The following is a 15,470-nucleotide window of genomic DNA, read 5'->3' on the forward strand; positions in this document are numbered from 1 at the left end:
GATGCCAAGTATTGTTCCTTGGTGTATCTGTGACGATGTTGCCAAAGGAGATTAACATTCCAGTCAATGCACTGGGAAAGGCAGACCCACCCTCAATCTGGGTAGGCACAATCTAATCAGCTGCCAGTGCAGCCAGAATAAAAGCAGGCAGAAGAATGTGGAGGGATTAGACTGGCTTAGTCTCCCAGCCTATATCTTTCTACCATGCTGGATGCTTCCTGCCCTTGAACATCGGACTCCAAGTTCTTCAGCTTTGGGACTCAGACTGGCTGCCTTGCTTCTCAACTTGCAGATGGCCTATTGTGGGACCTCACCTTGTGATTGTGTGAGTCAATACTCCCTAATAAACTCCCCTTTATATATACATCTGTCCTATTAGTACTGTCCCTCTAGAGAACCTTGACTAATACAGATTTCGACAGCCTTAGCAACACTGTGAGTTATTTGAGAGATAAAGGTCAGGCCATTATCACTTCGGAGACTCTGAGGTAACCCAAACTTAAGGATTATTTCTTTTAAGAGAAACTTTAGGCTGGGCGAGGTGGCTCACGCCTGTAATCTCAGCACTTCGTGAGGCCGAGGGGGGCAGATCCCCTGAGGTCAGGAGTTTGAGACCAGCATGACCAACATGGAGAAACCCTGTCTCTACTAAGAAATACAAAATTAGCCAGGCACAGTGGCTCACATCTGTAATTCCAACACTTTGGGAGGCCAAAGCAGGCAGGTCACCTGAGGTCACGAGATTGAGACCAACTTGGCCAACATGGTGAAGCCTCCATCTCTACTAAAAAAAAATACGAAAATTAGCTGGGTGTGGTGACACATACCTGTAATCCCAGCTACTCGGGAGGCTGAGGCAAGACAATGGCTTGAACCTGGGAAGTGGAGATTGCAGTGAGCTAAGATCACGCCACTGCACTTCAGCCTGGCAACAAAGCAAGACTCCATCTTAAAAAAAAAAAAAAAAAAACTTGTATCCTCTACAAGCTGGCATATGGGTGAAGTCTAATTGCCAGTCTTCCCCTGGGTTAGTTCCTCTCCTCTGGACTAGTTCTATTAGGGGTGGCATTTTGGGTCCTGGATTATTAAGTGCACCCAGTGAGCAGACTTGACAGACCTGCTAAGTTAGGCCCAACGAAGAGCCTGTTAACCATGGCCAGGGTGGCATCTCTCGCCACATGGAAGGAGTCAAGCAGGGTTTTTACAATTCTCCATTGGACTGTTTGAGGCAGATATGCTTTTGATCCCGTATACCACCAGGATCCTTGTTTTTGTCCCCCTCTCCTTTATTAACTCTACTTCCTGCAGTGTGTATTCAGGTTCTACTGGGGAATCATAGAAAGGAAGAAGTGCTAGGATCTGTTGGGATTGCACCCTGAGGGCTACAGCTTTGGCTTCTCTATCAGCCTTTCTGCTCCTTTGTGCCATAGGAATTAAGTCCCTTTGATGCCCCCTATAATGGATTATAGCTACGGCCTTTGGCAGGTGTATTGTTGGTAATAACTGAAGAATTTCAAGCCTATGCTTTACAGGCAGTGTTTGCTCGTTAGTGGTAGTCCTCTTTCTTTTCAGATTGTAGCACGAGCATGAACCACAAGAAATGCATATTTAGAATCTGTATAGATGTTAAGTTTTTTCCTTTGTCCCAACATTAATGCTCCAGTAAGAGCAATTATTTCAGCCTTTTCTGCTGATGTGCCAGGGGGCAGTGGTGGGCTTCAATAATGGTGTTGTGATTTACTATCGCATATCCAGCCCTGCGCTCCCCATTTGACACAAAACTACTGCCATCTATGAACCAGTCACCCTCAGAATCTGGAAGAAGCTGATCTTTTTTTTTAAGACGAAGTCTTGCTCTGTTGCCAGGCTTGAGTGCAGAGGCGCAATCTTGGTTCACTGCAACCTCCAACCCCCTGGTTCAAGCGATTCTCCTGCCTCAGCCTCCTGAGTAGCTGGAATTACAGGCACCCACCACCATGCCTAGCTAACTTTTGTATTTTTAGTAGAGATGGGGTTTCACCATGTTGTCCAGGCCGGTCTTGAACTCCTGACCTCAGGTGATCCACCCACCTCCACCTCCCAAAGTGCTGGGATTACAGGTGTGAGCCACTGCACCTGGCTGTGTCCCTTTATCTCTAAGACTGACTTTACCTGATTGGGGGTTAGAACTTCCAGCAGTTGGCCCAGGTTGATTTTAGTGGCTTCCTCCACTAACATAGCAGTGACTGCTATTCCTGCAGGCAACTTGGCCATCGTGAGGCCACTCCATTCAACTTCTTTGAAAAGTAGGCGGTTGGGGCCAGGAGCGGTGGCTCACACCTGTAATCCCAGCACTTTGGGAGGCCGAAGTGGGCGGATCACGAGGTCAGGAGTTCAAGACCAGCCTGGCCAACGTAGTGAAACCCGTCTCTACTAAAAATACAAGAAAATTAGCCGGGCGAGGTGGCGGGCGCCTGTAATCTTAGCTACTCAGGAGGCTGAGGCAGGAGAATCGCTTGAACCTGGAAGGTGGAGGTTGCAGGGAGCGGAGATTGTGCCACTGCACACCAGCCTCTGCAACGGTGTGAGACTCCATCTCAAAAAGAGAAAAAAGAAAAAAAAAAAAAAAAAAGAAAAGTAGGCAGTTGGTCTGGGTTCTGATCCTAATTTCTGGGCTAGTACTCCCACAGCTATGTCCCTCTTCGCTGCTATATACAAGGAAAAGGGCTTAGTTAGGTCTGGGATGCCAAGAGTGACAGCCTGGGTAATGGCCTATTTTAGCTTGGCAAAGGCTACTCTCATTTCTAGGGCCCATTCCATTAGCTCATTTTCAGGCCCACTTGTTGCTTCATATAGGGGCTTTGCTATGAGCCCAAATTTGGTACCCATATTCTGCAAAACCCAGCCATTCCCCAAAAAGAAGGAAGTTGCTGCTTGGTGTTGGCGGGGAGCAGTGCTCAAACCACATATGGTTTGTGCTCATACTGGGGATATTTGCTAGGCTCCAGGTGTTAAGACATATCCCAAATATTGGACCCATTGGAGGGTAATCTGAGCCATCTTTGTATCCCATCTTCCAGGAAATTCAAAGTTTGTATAGTATTTTGGTCAAAAGCCACCCAGGTTGGCTACACACAAGAAGGTCATCCACATACTAAACTCTCATTCTCCAATTGCAGACCCCTCAGATCCCTCTCTAAGACAAAGAAATGGGGGCTATCCCAGAAGCCCTGAGGGAGCACTATCCAAGTGTATTTAATTTTTTTCTGGTACTAGGATTTTCCCATTCAAAAGCAAAAACGTATTGGGACTCTGGGGCCAGAGGAATGGAGAAGAAAACATCTTTTAGGTTTAGGACTGAAAACTATTTTGCATCCCCTGGCACCTGAGCCAAGAGGGCATATATGGATCCACCACCAATGGGTGGCCAGGGATAATGGCCTCATTAATTATTCTGAGATCCTGTACTAGCTGGTATTCCCTCAAAGCCTTTAGAACAGGTCAGATGAGGATGTTCAGGGAGAATTGAAGGGTTTTTAGAGCCCATAGGTAAGTAATATCTCAGCTCTTGATATCTCAACTATTTTAACTATGAAGCCTTTTCTTGCTTCCAGCTTAATTGGTTTCTTATTTTCATTTTTGTTTTTGAGACGGAGTCTGTGAGACTCCGTCTCAAAAACGAAATGCCCAAGCTGGAGTGCAGTGGCATGCGGTCTCAGCCCACTGCAATCTCCGCCTCCTGGGTTCAAGTGATTCTCATGCCTCAGCCTCCTGAGTAGTTGGGATTACAGGCATGTGCCACAGCTAATTTTTGTATTTTTAGTAGAAAGAGGGTTTCACCATGTTGGCCAGGCTGGTCTCGAACTCCTGACCTCAGGTGATCCACTTACCTTGGCCTCCCAAAGTGCTGGGATTACAGGCATGAGACACCATGCCTGGCTGGGTTTTTTCTTTTTTTCTTTTTTTTTTTTCTGTAGTTGTTTTGAGACAGAGTCTCACTCTGTCACCAGGCTGGAGTGCAGTGGTGTGATCTCAGCTCACTGCAACCTCTGCCTCCTGGGCTCAAGTGATTCTCCTGCCTCAGCCTCTCAAGTAGCTGGGACTACAGGTGTGCACCACCACACCCAGCTAAGTTTTGTATTTTTAGTAGAGATGGGGTTTCACCATGTTGGCCAGGAAGGTCTCCATCTCTTGATCTTGTGATCCACCCACCTCTTCCTCCCAAAGTGCTAAGATTACAGGCATGAGCCATTGCACCCGACCCTGGCTTGGTATTATTTTTGATTGGGAAAATAGCTGGAGTCTTTAAGCTGTGTTTTGACTGGCACTCTCGTTTTAGCCTTCCCCAGTTTCCCAGTATACCATGTTAGCAGGTTAGCCCGTTTATTAATGTGGTCTGGGACACTGTATTTTTGACTATTAGCAATTGCACTGACTGATGCTTCAATTGTAGTAGTGCCCCTATTTTAACCATAATATCTCTTCCCAACAGGAGGACTGGGCAGCTTGGTACTACTAGAAATTCCTGTTGGAAGATTTGTTTCTCAAATTGACAGATCAACGGAGGAATGAAGAATCTTGTTTGTGGCCTTCCTTCCATTCCCATGACACTCATGAACTGGGAGGAAAGTTTTCCTGCACAAGCAGTAAGGACAGACTAATTTGCTCCTGTATCAAAAAGAAATGGAATTTGGGGGCCCATCACGGCCAGAGTTACCCAGGGCTCCTCAGTAGCAATTATAATGTTCCTGGACAGGGGCAGTGAGGAAGACCCCAGGCCCCTTCAGTCTTCATCTAATTCCTCCTTTTGCAGTGCTAGAGTTTTGACTGACTGAGCCCCTCAGTGGGAGCTGGGGCAGTCAATCCTCCAGTGCCAGGGGTCATAACCAGTACCCTCACAGTTTTGGCAAGGGCCTGGCATATGCTTAGTACAATCCTTTGCCCAATGTCTAGCTTTCTTGCATTTGAAGCAAGAACCCTTGCTGGCATTATCCTTTTGGCCCTTCTGGTTTCCTTTGGACAGTCTTTGGGCATTCAGGGCATTGCCAATGATGGCTGCCATAATTTTGGCTTGCTATTTTTCTTTCTTTTTTTTCTTTTTTTGAGACAGTTTTCACTTTTTTTGCCCAGGCTGGAGTGCAATGGCACAATCTTGGCTCACCACAACCTCTGCCTCCTGGGTTCAAGCAATTCTCCTGCCTCAGCCTCCTGAGTAGCTGGGATTACAGGCACGTGTCACCAGGCTCAGCTAATTTTGTATTTTCAGAAACAGGGTTACTCCATGTTGGTCAGGCTGGTCTCAAACTCCCAACATCAGGTGATCTGCCCTCCTCGGCCTCCCAAAGTGCTGGGGTTACAGGCGTGATCCACTGTGCCCGGTCTGCTTGCCGTTTTATTTTGCTCCCTTTTTTCTTCCTCCAGGTCATGATTGTTATACACCATAAAGGTGATATCAAGAAGCTGATTTTGATTAGTTTGTGGCCCCATCTGTAGTTTTTGGAGCTTATGTCTAATGGCTGGGGCAGATCGGCTAATGAAATGTTGTGCCATTCATATTTTGCCTTTGGGAGAGGAAGGGTCCAGATTAGTATATTTGTTAAAAGCTTCCTCCAGCCTGCCATGAAACATGTCTGAATTTTCCTCCTTTCCCTGTGTAACCTACCTTACTTTATTATAATTTACTGCTTTAGTTATTCCCTTTCTCATTCCTCCAAGGAGAGCCTAAAGAAATTTAGCCCAGTTGTTCACTCCCATGGGTGTGTTATAGTCCCAGTTAGGATCAGTAGTAGGGACTGTGTCTGGTCCTGGGTGATTGCCCAGAGTGTTTCAGGCAAATAAATCATTTGCTTCCTGGAGGGCAGCCTCAAGGATGCATTCCTTTTCAAAGGGGATGTAACAGGTTGCTAGAATGAATTGAACATCCTTCCATGAGAGATCAAAGGCTAAGGTCAAAGTCTGGAGCCCATCTACGAATTTCCTGGAATTCTCAGAATAGCTTCCTCGCTTTCCCTTACATTATTGTATATTAGTTATAGAGAAGGGGACCTGCACTAGGACTGGCCCCTCAGCTCCTGCTACTTCCTAAGGGGTAGCAGGGCTGGAGGGAGAGTTGAATGTGCTGTTCCCCTCTGAGTTTGAGGGGGACCGAGTAGGGTCCCCAGTGTTTGGGTTTTAGCCTCAGGAACACTTGACAAGGGGCTATATGGGGGCAGTTGCTGTCCATCCTGAGACAGGTGGCCCTTGTAAAAGGGGGTCATCTATAATATCTAGTTCTGCCTTTGGACTTCCCTTTGGGGGAATTATTAGGTTTTGGTATAGAGCCATGAAAGCCTGTACATATGGAATTTCTGACCATTTGCCCTGCCTTTTAAAAAATAGGTCTAATTGCAGGATGGTGTCATAATTAGGGTTACTATTGACCACCCATTGTTCCAGGCTGGGCAGCTTATAATGGGACCAAACAGTATTGCAGAAACAAAAATCATACGTTTTTTCTTTAGATTGTCAGGGTCAAATTGATTTCAATGCTAGAGGATGCAGCCAAGTGGGGAATCAAGTGGAATCGATGGAGAGTTGCCCAGAGTGGTCTGGAAAAGAGAAGAGAACTTTGAAAAGTCAAGGGCTCATTAGGTAACCCAAATTTTAGCTGGAGCATCCCACTGAAAAAATTCTGGCCCCTGACTGGGGTTCCCAGAGAGCGTACCCCTTAAGGGCCCCATCTTAGTCTGTCAGACATCACTAAATTCACATGGGTGCTAGCACCACTTTGGAATGGTTCCCTCTACTACTGATGGCCCACCATGAGCTTTCCCTCTTGTCCTTGGATGAAAGCCTTGACTTCTATAATTAATTTGTAGTTAAACCTTTGGATTTTTTTTCTATCCCACTTAAAATAATTCTTTAATTCTTTACATTTAGGCAAGATTAAGTTGTATATAAATTCCCTCTTATGAATCCACCCCCATGACTCACACAGACCATCTACAACATGTCCAAGCCCTCTGGCTTGTCCTTAGCCAGTTGAGTAGGGAAGGAAAGAATTCAGCATAAGGAAAGAAGGTTTAAGTCACCTGAAACATGGAGAGTGGCCCTGGCCAGAAACATGTTGTTGCCTCCATGCTTAGTACTGTCCACCAAGGATCCCAAATTGGAAAGGAAGAGAGAAAGAGAAAGAGGAAAAAGAGAAAAATAAATCCCAAACTTTGGGCTCCTCCTGGCTGGCTCACCAAAATATGTTACCAGTTGAGGGTAATTGTCCTGGTTCTTGGCATTTTAAACAAAGAATTGGACAAACACACAAAGCAAGACAGTGAAAGCAAGAGATTTAGTTTAAATGAAAGCACACTCCCCAGGGTTGGAGCGATCTCCAGCAAGCGGTACCAAGGTACAGAATTTTCTGGGGTTTAAATACCCTCCAGAGGTTTCCCATTGGTTCCATGCAAATGAAGTAGTGGCCAATAATCAGTCTGATTGGATGTGAGAGAGGTCCAATCAGAAGTATCTTCATTTTTCCTATTTTTTGAGAGAGAGTTTCGCTCTTGATGCCCAGGCTGGAGTGCAATGGCAAAATCTCGGCTCACCACAACATCCACCTCCCAGGTTCAAGTGATTCTCCTGCCTCAGCCTCCTGAGTAGCTGGGATTACAGGCATGCACCACCACGCCCGGCTAATTTTGTATTTTTAGTAGAGATGGGGTTTCTCCATGTTCGTCAGGCTGATCTCAAACTCTCGACCTCAGGTGATCCACTCACCTCAGCCTCCCAAAGTGTTGGGATTACAGGTGTGAGCCACTGCACCTGGCTGTAGGTTCATTTTTCAACTGCCATTAAGAAAAAGGAGGGGTTGAAAAGGGAGTGGCCTCTGATATCCAGTCAGCAATTGGCCTTAGGTTCCCTGCCTCCAGACCCTATTTTCCTGCCTCAAATCTAGAGGCAGAAAAGTGGTGTTTTCATTCAAGAATGAGGGCTGAGCTGGGCACAGTGGCTTTTGCCTGTAGTCCCAGCTACGCAGGAGCCTGAGATGGAAGGTTTGCTGAGCCCAGGAGCTCAAGACAACATAGCAAGGCTCCATCTCTAAAAAATAAAAGAACAATAAGATCTGAATGTCTTGACCATGAGGTTAAGTGAAGCTACTAAGATTAAGTCTTCAGTGGCTTTAGTTAACTTTGCAGCTGCAAGTACCCAAAGAGGATAGGCATCTGCTACAGGGCCAAATGAGAAGATGTAACAAGAAATGGGTGTTTGATGTCCATCATACTGTTAACACCTCTAAAATTTCTCCTGATTTTTTATACACAAATAGAAAGTAGAGTTTATAACAATTAGGGAATTCAAGGGTAGTGAGTTTATTTGGGACAAGAACTCAGGTGTGTCGACTAGTTTTGATTATATAAAGGGGGAGCCAGTATAGACAAATTCAGAATCCAGTGTCTACAATATCATGAGTCCAAGAAATTCTCCAAATTATGTTCTGGTAATTGGCCAGGTAAAATCATAAACAGCTTCCTTTCTCTGAAGATAAAGAGACTTTCTCTTTTGCATGATGATATTATGATCAAGATAATTCACTTTAGTCTGATAAAACTGGATTTATGACCAGGCATAGTGGCTCACACCTGTAATCCCAGCACTTTGGGAGGCTGAGGCGGGTAGATTAGGAGGTCAGGAGTTCAAGACCAGCCTGGCCAAGATGGTGAAACCCCATCTCTACTAAAAATACAAAAATTTAGTCAGGCGTGGCCACAGGCGACTGTAATCTCAGCTACTTGGGAGGCTGAGGCAGGAGAATCACTCGAGCCTGGGATGCGGAGGTTGCAGTGAGCTGAAATTGTGCCACTGCACTCCAGCCTGGGTGACAGAGTGAGACTCCATCTCAAAAACAAAACAAAACTGGATTTATCCTTTTAGAAGTTATATCCCTAACTAATTCTTCAAGATTTGGTTGGGCACAGTGGCTCACACCTGTAATCCCTACACTTTGGGTGGATGAGGCAGGACAGCTTGAGCCCAGGAGTTTGAGACCAGACTGGGCAACATGGCATAATCCTGTCTCTTAAAATATATTTATAAAAAATAAAAATTCTTCAAGATCTTCTATCTGGAGAGTATAAGAGAAGATCCATTAATTATATAAGAGTTTCATCATCTCTGAATTCTGTAAGGAGATGAACTCATGGATAGAGATTACAGTATCCATCCTATAAATTCTTTTTTCTTTTTTTGAGATGGAGTCTTGCTCTGTTGCCCAGGCTGGAGTGCAGTGGCATGATCTTGGCTCACTGTAACCTCTGCCTCCCGGGTTCAAGTGATTCTTCTGCCTCAGCCTCCTGAGTAGCTGAGACTACAGGCGCGAGCCACCACGCCCGGCTAATTTTTGTATTTTTAATAGAGATGGGTTTCACCATATTGGCCAAGCTAGTCTTGAACTCCCGACCTCGTGATCTGCCCATCTTGGCCTCTCAAAGTACTGGGATTACAGGCGTGAGCCACCGTACCTGGTCTCCACCCTATAAATTCTTAAAATAATCCTAAATTCTTCAATGAATTTTCCTCTTTATGTAGGAGGATTTAGAAGGTTCTTAACTAGATTATGCAAACCTAAACTTGACTAAGGTTTAAAACAATAAAGTTAGCTAAGTTGGTCATCATCATCACTTAGGTGTAAAGCATCATGAAGGGATATTGTCCATTGAAAGGGGGGTGTTTAGGAAGGAGCAATGGAGGAAAGCGAAGAAGACCTAAGGAAGACACAGCAGGAAGGGAATGAATAGAAGAAAGGTGTTACAGGAAGTAAGGGACCCTGAACGGAGGGACCTGCTGGAGCCACAGCAGAGGAACATAAATTATGAAGATTTCATCTTAATATGGACATTTATCAGTTCTCAAATAATACTTTTATAATTTCTTATGCCTGTCTTTACTTTAATCTCTTAATCCTGTTATCTTTGTAAGCCGAGGATGTACATCACCTCAGGACCACTGTGACAATTGTGTTAACTGTGCAAATTGACAGTAAAACGTGTGTTTGAACAATATGAAATCAGTGCACCTTAAAAAACAACAGAATAATAGCAATTTTTATGGAACAAGGGAAGACAACCATAAGGTCTGACTGCCTACGGGGTTGGGCAAAAATATTTTTCTTCTTGCAAAGGGCCTATAAACAGACGTGCAAGTAGGAAATATACCACTAAATTCTTTTCCTAGCAAGGAATATTAATATTAATACCCTGGGAAAAGAATGTGTCCCTGGGGGGAGGTCTATGAACAGCTGCTCTGGGAATGTCTGTCTTGTACAGTTGAGATAAGGACTGAGATAAGCCCTGGTCTCCTGCAGAACCCTCAGATTTACTAGGGTTGGGAAAACTCAGCCCTGGTAGATTTGTGGTCAGACTGGTTCTCTGCTCTCGAACCCTGTTTTCTGTTGTTTTGTTTATCACTCTTGGCTTTTGGCTCAGAGGAGGCCAAGGTGCAACTTTCTTCGGTCGTCCCAAATCCGGGTTCATCCGACACCAGCTGCCTCCACCATGCTGCCGAAGTTCAACCCCAATGAGATCAAAGTATACCTGAGGTGCACTGGAGGTGAAGTCGGTGCCACTTCTATGCTGGCCCCCAAGATCGGCCCCCTGGGTCTGTCTCCAAAAAAGGCTGGTGATGACATTGCCAAGACAACAGGTGATTGGAAGGTCCTGAGGATTACAGTGAAACTGACCACTCAGAACAGACAGGCCCAGATTGAGGTGGTGCCTTCTACCTCTGCCCTGATCATCAAAGCCCTCAAGGAACCACCAAGAGACAGAAAGAAACAGAAAAACATTAAACACAGTGGGAATATCACTTTAGATGAGATCATCAACATTGCTCAACAGATGTGGCACCTATCCTTAGCCAGAGAACTCTCTGGAACAATTAAAGAGATCCTGGGGACTGCCCAGTCTGTGGGCTGTACTGTTGATGGCCGCCACCCTCATGACATGATAGATGACATCAACAGTGGTGCTGTGGAATGCCCAGCCAGTTAAGCACAAAGGAAAATATTTCAATAAAGGATCATTTGACAACTAGGAAAAAAAAAAAAAAAAAGATGTTTATCAAGACAATATGTACACCGCTGAACATAGACCCTTATCAGTGGTTCTGCTTTTGCCCTTTGCCCTGTGATCTTTGTTGGACCCTAATCAGTGGTTCTGCTTTTGCCCTGTTCCCTCAGAAGCATGTGATCTTTGTTAGACTCTTATCAGTGGTTCTGCTTTTCACTCTTTGAAGCATGTGATCTTTGTACCTACTCTCTGTTCTTACACCCCCCTCCCCTTTTGAAACCCTTAATAAAAACATGCTGGTCTGAGACTCAGGCGGGCATCACAGTCCTACCAATAAGTGATGTCACCCCGGTGGCCCAGCTATAAAATTCCTCTCTTTGTACTGTCTCTCTTTATTTCTCAGCCAGACGACACCTACGGAAAATAGAAAGAACCTACATTGAAATATTGGGGGCAGGTTCCCCCAATAGAAAGGCAGGAGGAAGTTGAGGGCCAGGGGTCTAGGATGTAAGTTAATCCTGGGTTAGGCAAAAGACAGAGAAGAGATTTCAAGGTTGGCTTTTAGGTTCTCTACATTTTTATTGGCCTTTTCTAATAAGTCCTTAATAGAAGCTATTTTAGAATTTTCCTTTGAGAGGGCTCTTCCTGGTCATTTAAAAACACTAACTATTGAATATATGGAAACTTTTAACCAGTGATTGTAAGGTGCCAAAAATAGATTAGCTTATTCACATCCAAAGTTCACCAGAACAGCCACTAAAGTTCTAGAATGTCCTTAATAAGATTCTGCCACAGCATCCACTGTTTAATTCTATTTGCCCCACAATGTTGAGCTCATATTGAAATAAAAAGAACAAAGAAGAAATAAATACACAGACCTCAAAAATCTCTTGGAACTATGAGCCCAGGTCATCTGTGAGAAACTTGAGTAGTAAAAACAAATCACATCCAGAGGTTTATATCAAGGACAACAAAGATAACAAAGGCTTAAGTGGGGCCGGGCATGGTGGCCCACACCTGTAATCCCAGCACTTTGGGAGGGCAGATCACCTGAGGCCAGGAGTTCGAGACCAGCCTGGCCAATATGGTGAGACCCTGTCTCTACTAAAAATGCAAAAATTAGCCAGGTGTGGTTGCCTAGACCTGTAGTCCCAGCTACTCAGGAGACTGAGGCAGGAGAACAGCTTGAACCCGGGAGGCGGAGGCTGCAGTGGGCTGAGACTGTGCCAGTGCACTCCAGCCTGGGCAACAGAGTGAGACTCCGTCTCAAAAAAAAAAGGCTTAAGTGGGCGAGACACAGTAGCTCACACCTGTAATCATAGCACTTTTAGAGGCTGAGGTGGGTGGATCACTTCAGCCCAGGAGTTCAAGACCAATCTGGGTAACATAGTAAAACCACAGCTCTACAAAAAAATACAAAAATTAGCCAGGCGTGCTAGCACACACCTGTGGTCCCAGCTACCCTGGAGGGTGAGGTGGGAGGATCTCTTGGGCCTGGGAGATTGAGGCTGCAGTGAGCCGTAATTTTACCACTGCACTCCAGCCTGGCAACAGAGTGAGACCTCATCTCAATTAAAAAAAAAAAAAAAACAAGGCTGAGGTGATGATTCAAAGTTGAGAGATGGTTGGAAGCAGGGCTCATTCAGCTGAGCAGTCCCTGTGACTTGTAAAGGAGAAATAAAACATCTTAGGACCCCCAAACTTGTTATGCAAAGGCAAAGTTATGCCTAGAGACTGGGTCATGCAGCACTGCTATCCTTTTCCCAAATAGATAGCTATTACTTTATGACTTGGTGTCAAAGCATCACACATTACCCAGACCCTCACAGAAAGGCAGAAGGCCTCATACATCTCCAGATGATGGCCCTCATAAATTTTTCCCAAGTAAACTCTTTGCTGGCCTCAAAACCTTTCAAGATGTACATCCTCCCATAAAATAAGAACATGTCCATTGTAACTTTAGGTGTACCATCTAAGTCTAGCTCCTAAAACTAAAGTTTGCTAGAGTCACACTGATAATGTCAATTACAAGCTTATCTTCCCAGGTGCAGAACAAATCATTCCTCCACCTACCCTGAGACTTTTGCATAATTGATTCTTCCTCTACTCCCTTTTCCTCTGAATATTCACCTTATCTTGTATAAAATGTAGATTTACTGAGCTCTAATTAATTAATAGTCCCACGAAAGTATAACCATTTGCCTACCACCCTACCCCCTCCTTCCCACATACCTTCTCCCCTTTAAAGAAATGTATAAATACTGTATTAGTCCATTTTCACACTGCTATAAAGAACTGCCCGAGACTGGGTAATTTATAAAGAAAAGAGATTTAATTGACTCACAGTTCCACATGGCTGGGGAGGCCTCAGGAAACTTACAATCACGGCAGAAGAAGGGGAAGCAAGGTACCTTCTTCACAAGGTGGCAGGAAGAAGTGCTGAGCAAAGGGGGAAGAGTCCCTTATAAAACCATCAAATCTCAAGATAACTCACTCAATATCAAGAGGACAGCATGGGGGAACCACTCTCATAATCCAATTCCCTCCACCTGGTCTCTCTCTTGACACATGGGGATTACAGGGATTATAATTCAAGGTGAGATTTTGGTGGGGAAATAGAGCCTTACCACAGCTTACACATTTGATTTTGTAAAAATATTTGATAACTTTCATTTTGATTTAATTTCCTTTGTAATCTCACATATTTTATTTTATGCATTCAAAAGATTATTCTGGTCAGGATGGTGGCTCACGCCTGTAATCCTAGCACGTTAGGAGACCGAGACAGGCAGATCACTTGAGGTCAGGAGTTTCTGACCAGCCTGGCCAACATGGTGAAACCCTGCCTCTAATGAGCCGGGCATGGTGGCCCATGCCTGTAATCCCAGCTACGTGGGGAGGCTGAGGCACAAGACTTGCTTGAACCTGGGAGGCAGGGGTTGTAGTGAGCTGAGATTGCACCATTGCACTCCAGCCTGGGCGACAGAGCAAGACTCCTTCTCAAAAAAAAAAAAAAAAAAAGATTATTCTAAGAAGGTGTCCATGGGCTCTACCAAACTACCAAAGAGGTTTATGGTCAAAAAAACAGAGACGAGTTCCTGCCCTCAGGAGTTATCTTTTTTTTTTTTTTGCAAGGTTGAAATTAAGTAACTGCCATTTCCACATTCCAATCCAAGTAAATGTAAGAAGAGTTTCACGGTAAGCCATTCCTTTAGACAGAAGTTGCATATAACATTTCTGCTTATAGTCACTGTGAGAACTGAAACTTGAAAACATCTAGCTGCAAGAGAGACTTGGGGGAATGTAATCTCTACTTACATTCCAAGTGACTACATACAAAGGGACTTTGTACCCAGCTAACTTTTACTAATAAGAAGGGGAAACAAACAAAGAAGGGGAGGCCTGGCACAGTGGCTCACGCCTGTAATCCCAGAACTTTGGGAGGCTGAGGCAAGCAGATCACTTGAGGTCAGGAATTCTAGACCTGCCTGAACAACATGGTGAAACCCCACCTCTACTAAAAATACAAAAATTAGCCAGGTGTAGTGGTGCAGTCCTGTAATCCCTGCTACTTGGGAGGCTGAGGCAGGACAATCGCTTGAAGCTGGGAGGCGGAGGTTGGAGTGAGCCAAGATCATGCCACTGCATTCCAGCCTGGATGACAGAGTGAGGCTCCATCTCAAAAAAGGAAGAAGAAGAAGAAGAAGGGGAAACAGATTATAGTGAGCAATCAAGGAAAGAAAAAGAACTAATGACCTCATTTACAATTTAGGCTTTTTTTTTTTTTTTTTTCAACAAAACAACATAATTTTTACTATAGATATGTTAAAGATGTCATTAAAACATGTTCTAAAACATATTTTATAAGTTTAAGAGTTAACAAGCCTTGGCCGGTTGCGGTGGCTCACACCTGTAACCCCAGCACTTTGGGAGGCCAAGGCGGGCCAAGTCAGGTGGATCACAAGGTCAGCAGTTCAAGACAAGCCTGGCCAAGATGGTGAAACCCCATCTCTACTAAAAATACAAAAAAATTAGCTGGGCCTGGTGGCAGGTGCCTGTAATCCCAGCTACTCGGGAGGCTGAGGCAGAGAACTGCTTAACCTGGGAGGTGGAGGTTGCAGTAAGCTGAGATTTTGCCACTGCACTCCAGTCTGGGCGACACAGCAAGACTTCATCTCAAAAAAAAAAAGTTAACAAACTTTTTTTTTGAGATGGAATTGAACCACCACCCTCTGAAATGCCCCCTTGGCAAAAGATACAAGGTAGTGGCGGAAGGGGTGGTTGGGGTGGTGGTGGTGGAGCTGGAGGTGGTAGTAGAAGAGGCTGTGGGGGTGAAGGTGGAAGAGGTGGCTGGGGTGGGGGAGAGGGAGAAGGGTAGTGGGGAGGAGGTGGGGTGGAAGTGGTAGAGGAGGTTTCCAAGGCAGAGGAGATGATGGTGGGAGGGGAGATTAT

At 45.0% G+C, this 15,470-nt stretch overlaps 1 pseudogene; it reads left to right on the forward strand.

Annotated features, from left to right (window-relative positions):
• Positions 1-10,490: 10,490 nt before the first annotated feature.
• Positions 10,491-11,061, forward strand: LOC111540587 (annotated as a pseudogene).
• The last annotated feature ends 4,409 nt before the right edge of the window (positions 11,062-15,470 follow it).

The sequence above is a fragment of the Piliocolobus tephrosceles genome, chromosome 10, assembly GCF_002776525.5.
Source record: "Piliocolobus tephrosceles isolate RC106 chromosome 10, ASM277652v3, whole genome shotgun sequence".
Taxonomy (NCBI): Eukaryota; Metazoa; Chordata; class Mammalia; order Primates; family Cercopithecidae; genus Piliocolobus; species Piliocolobus tephrosceles.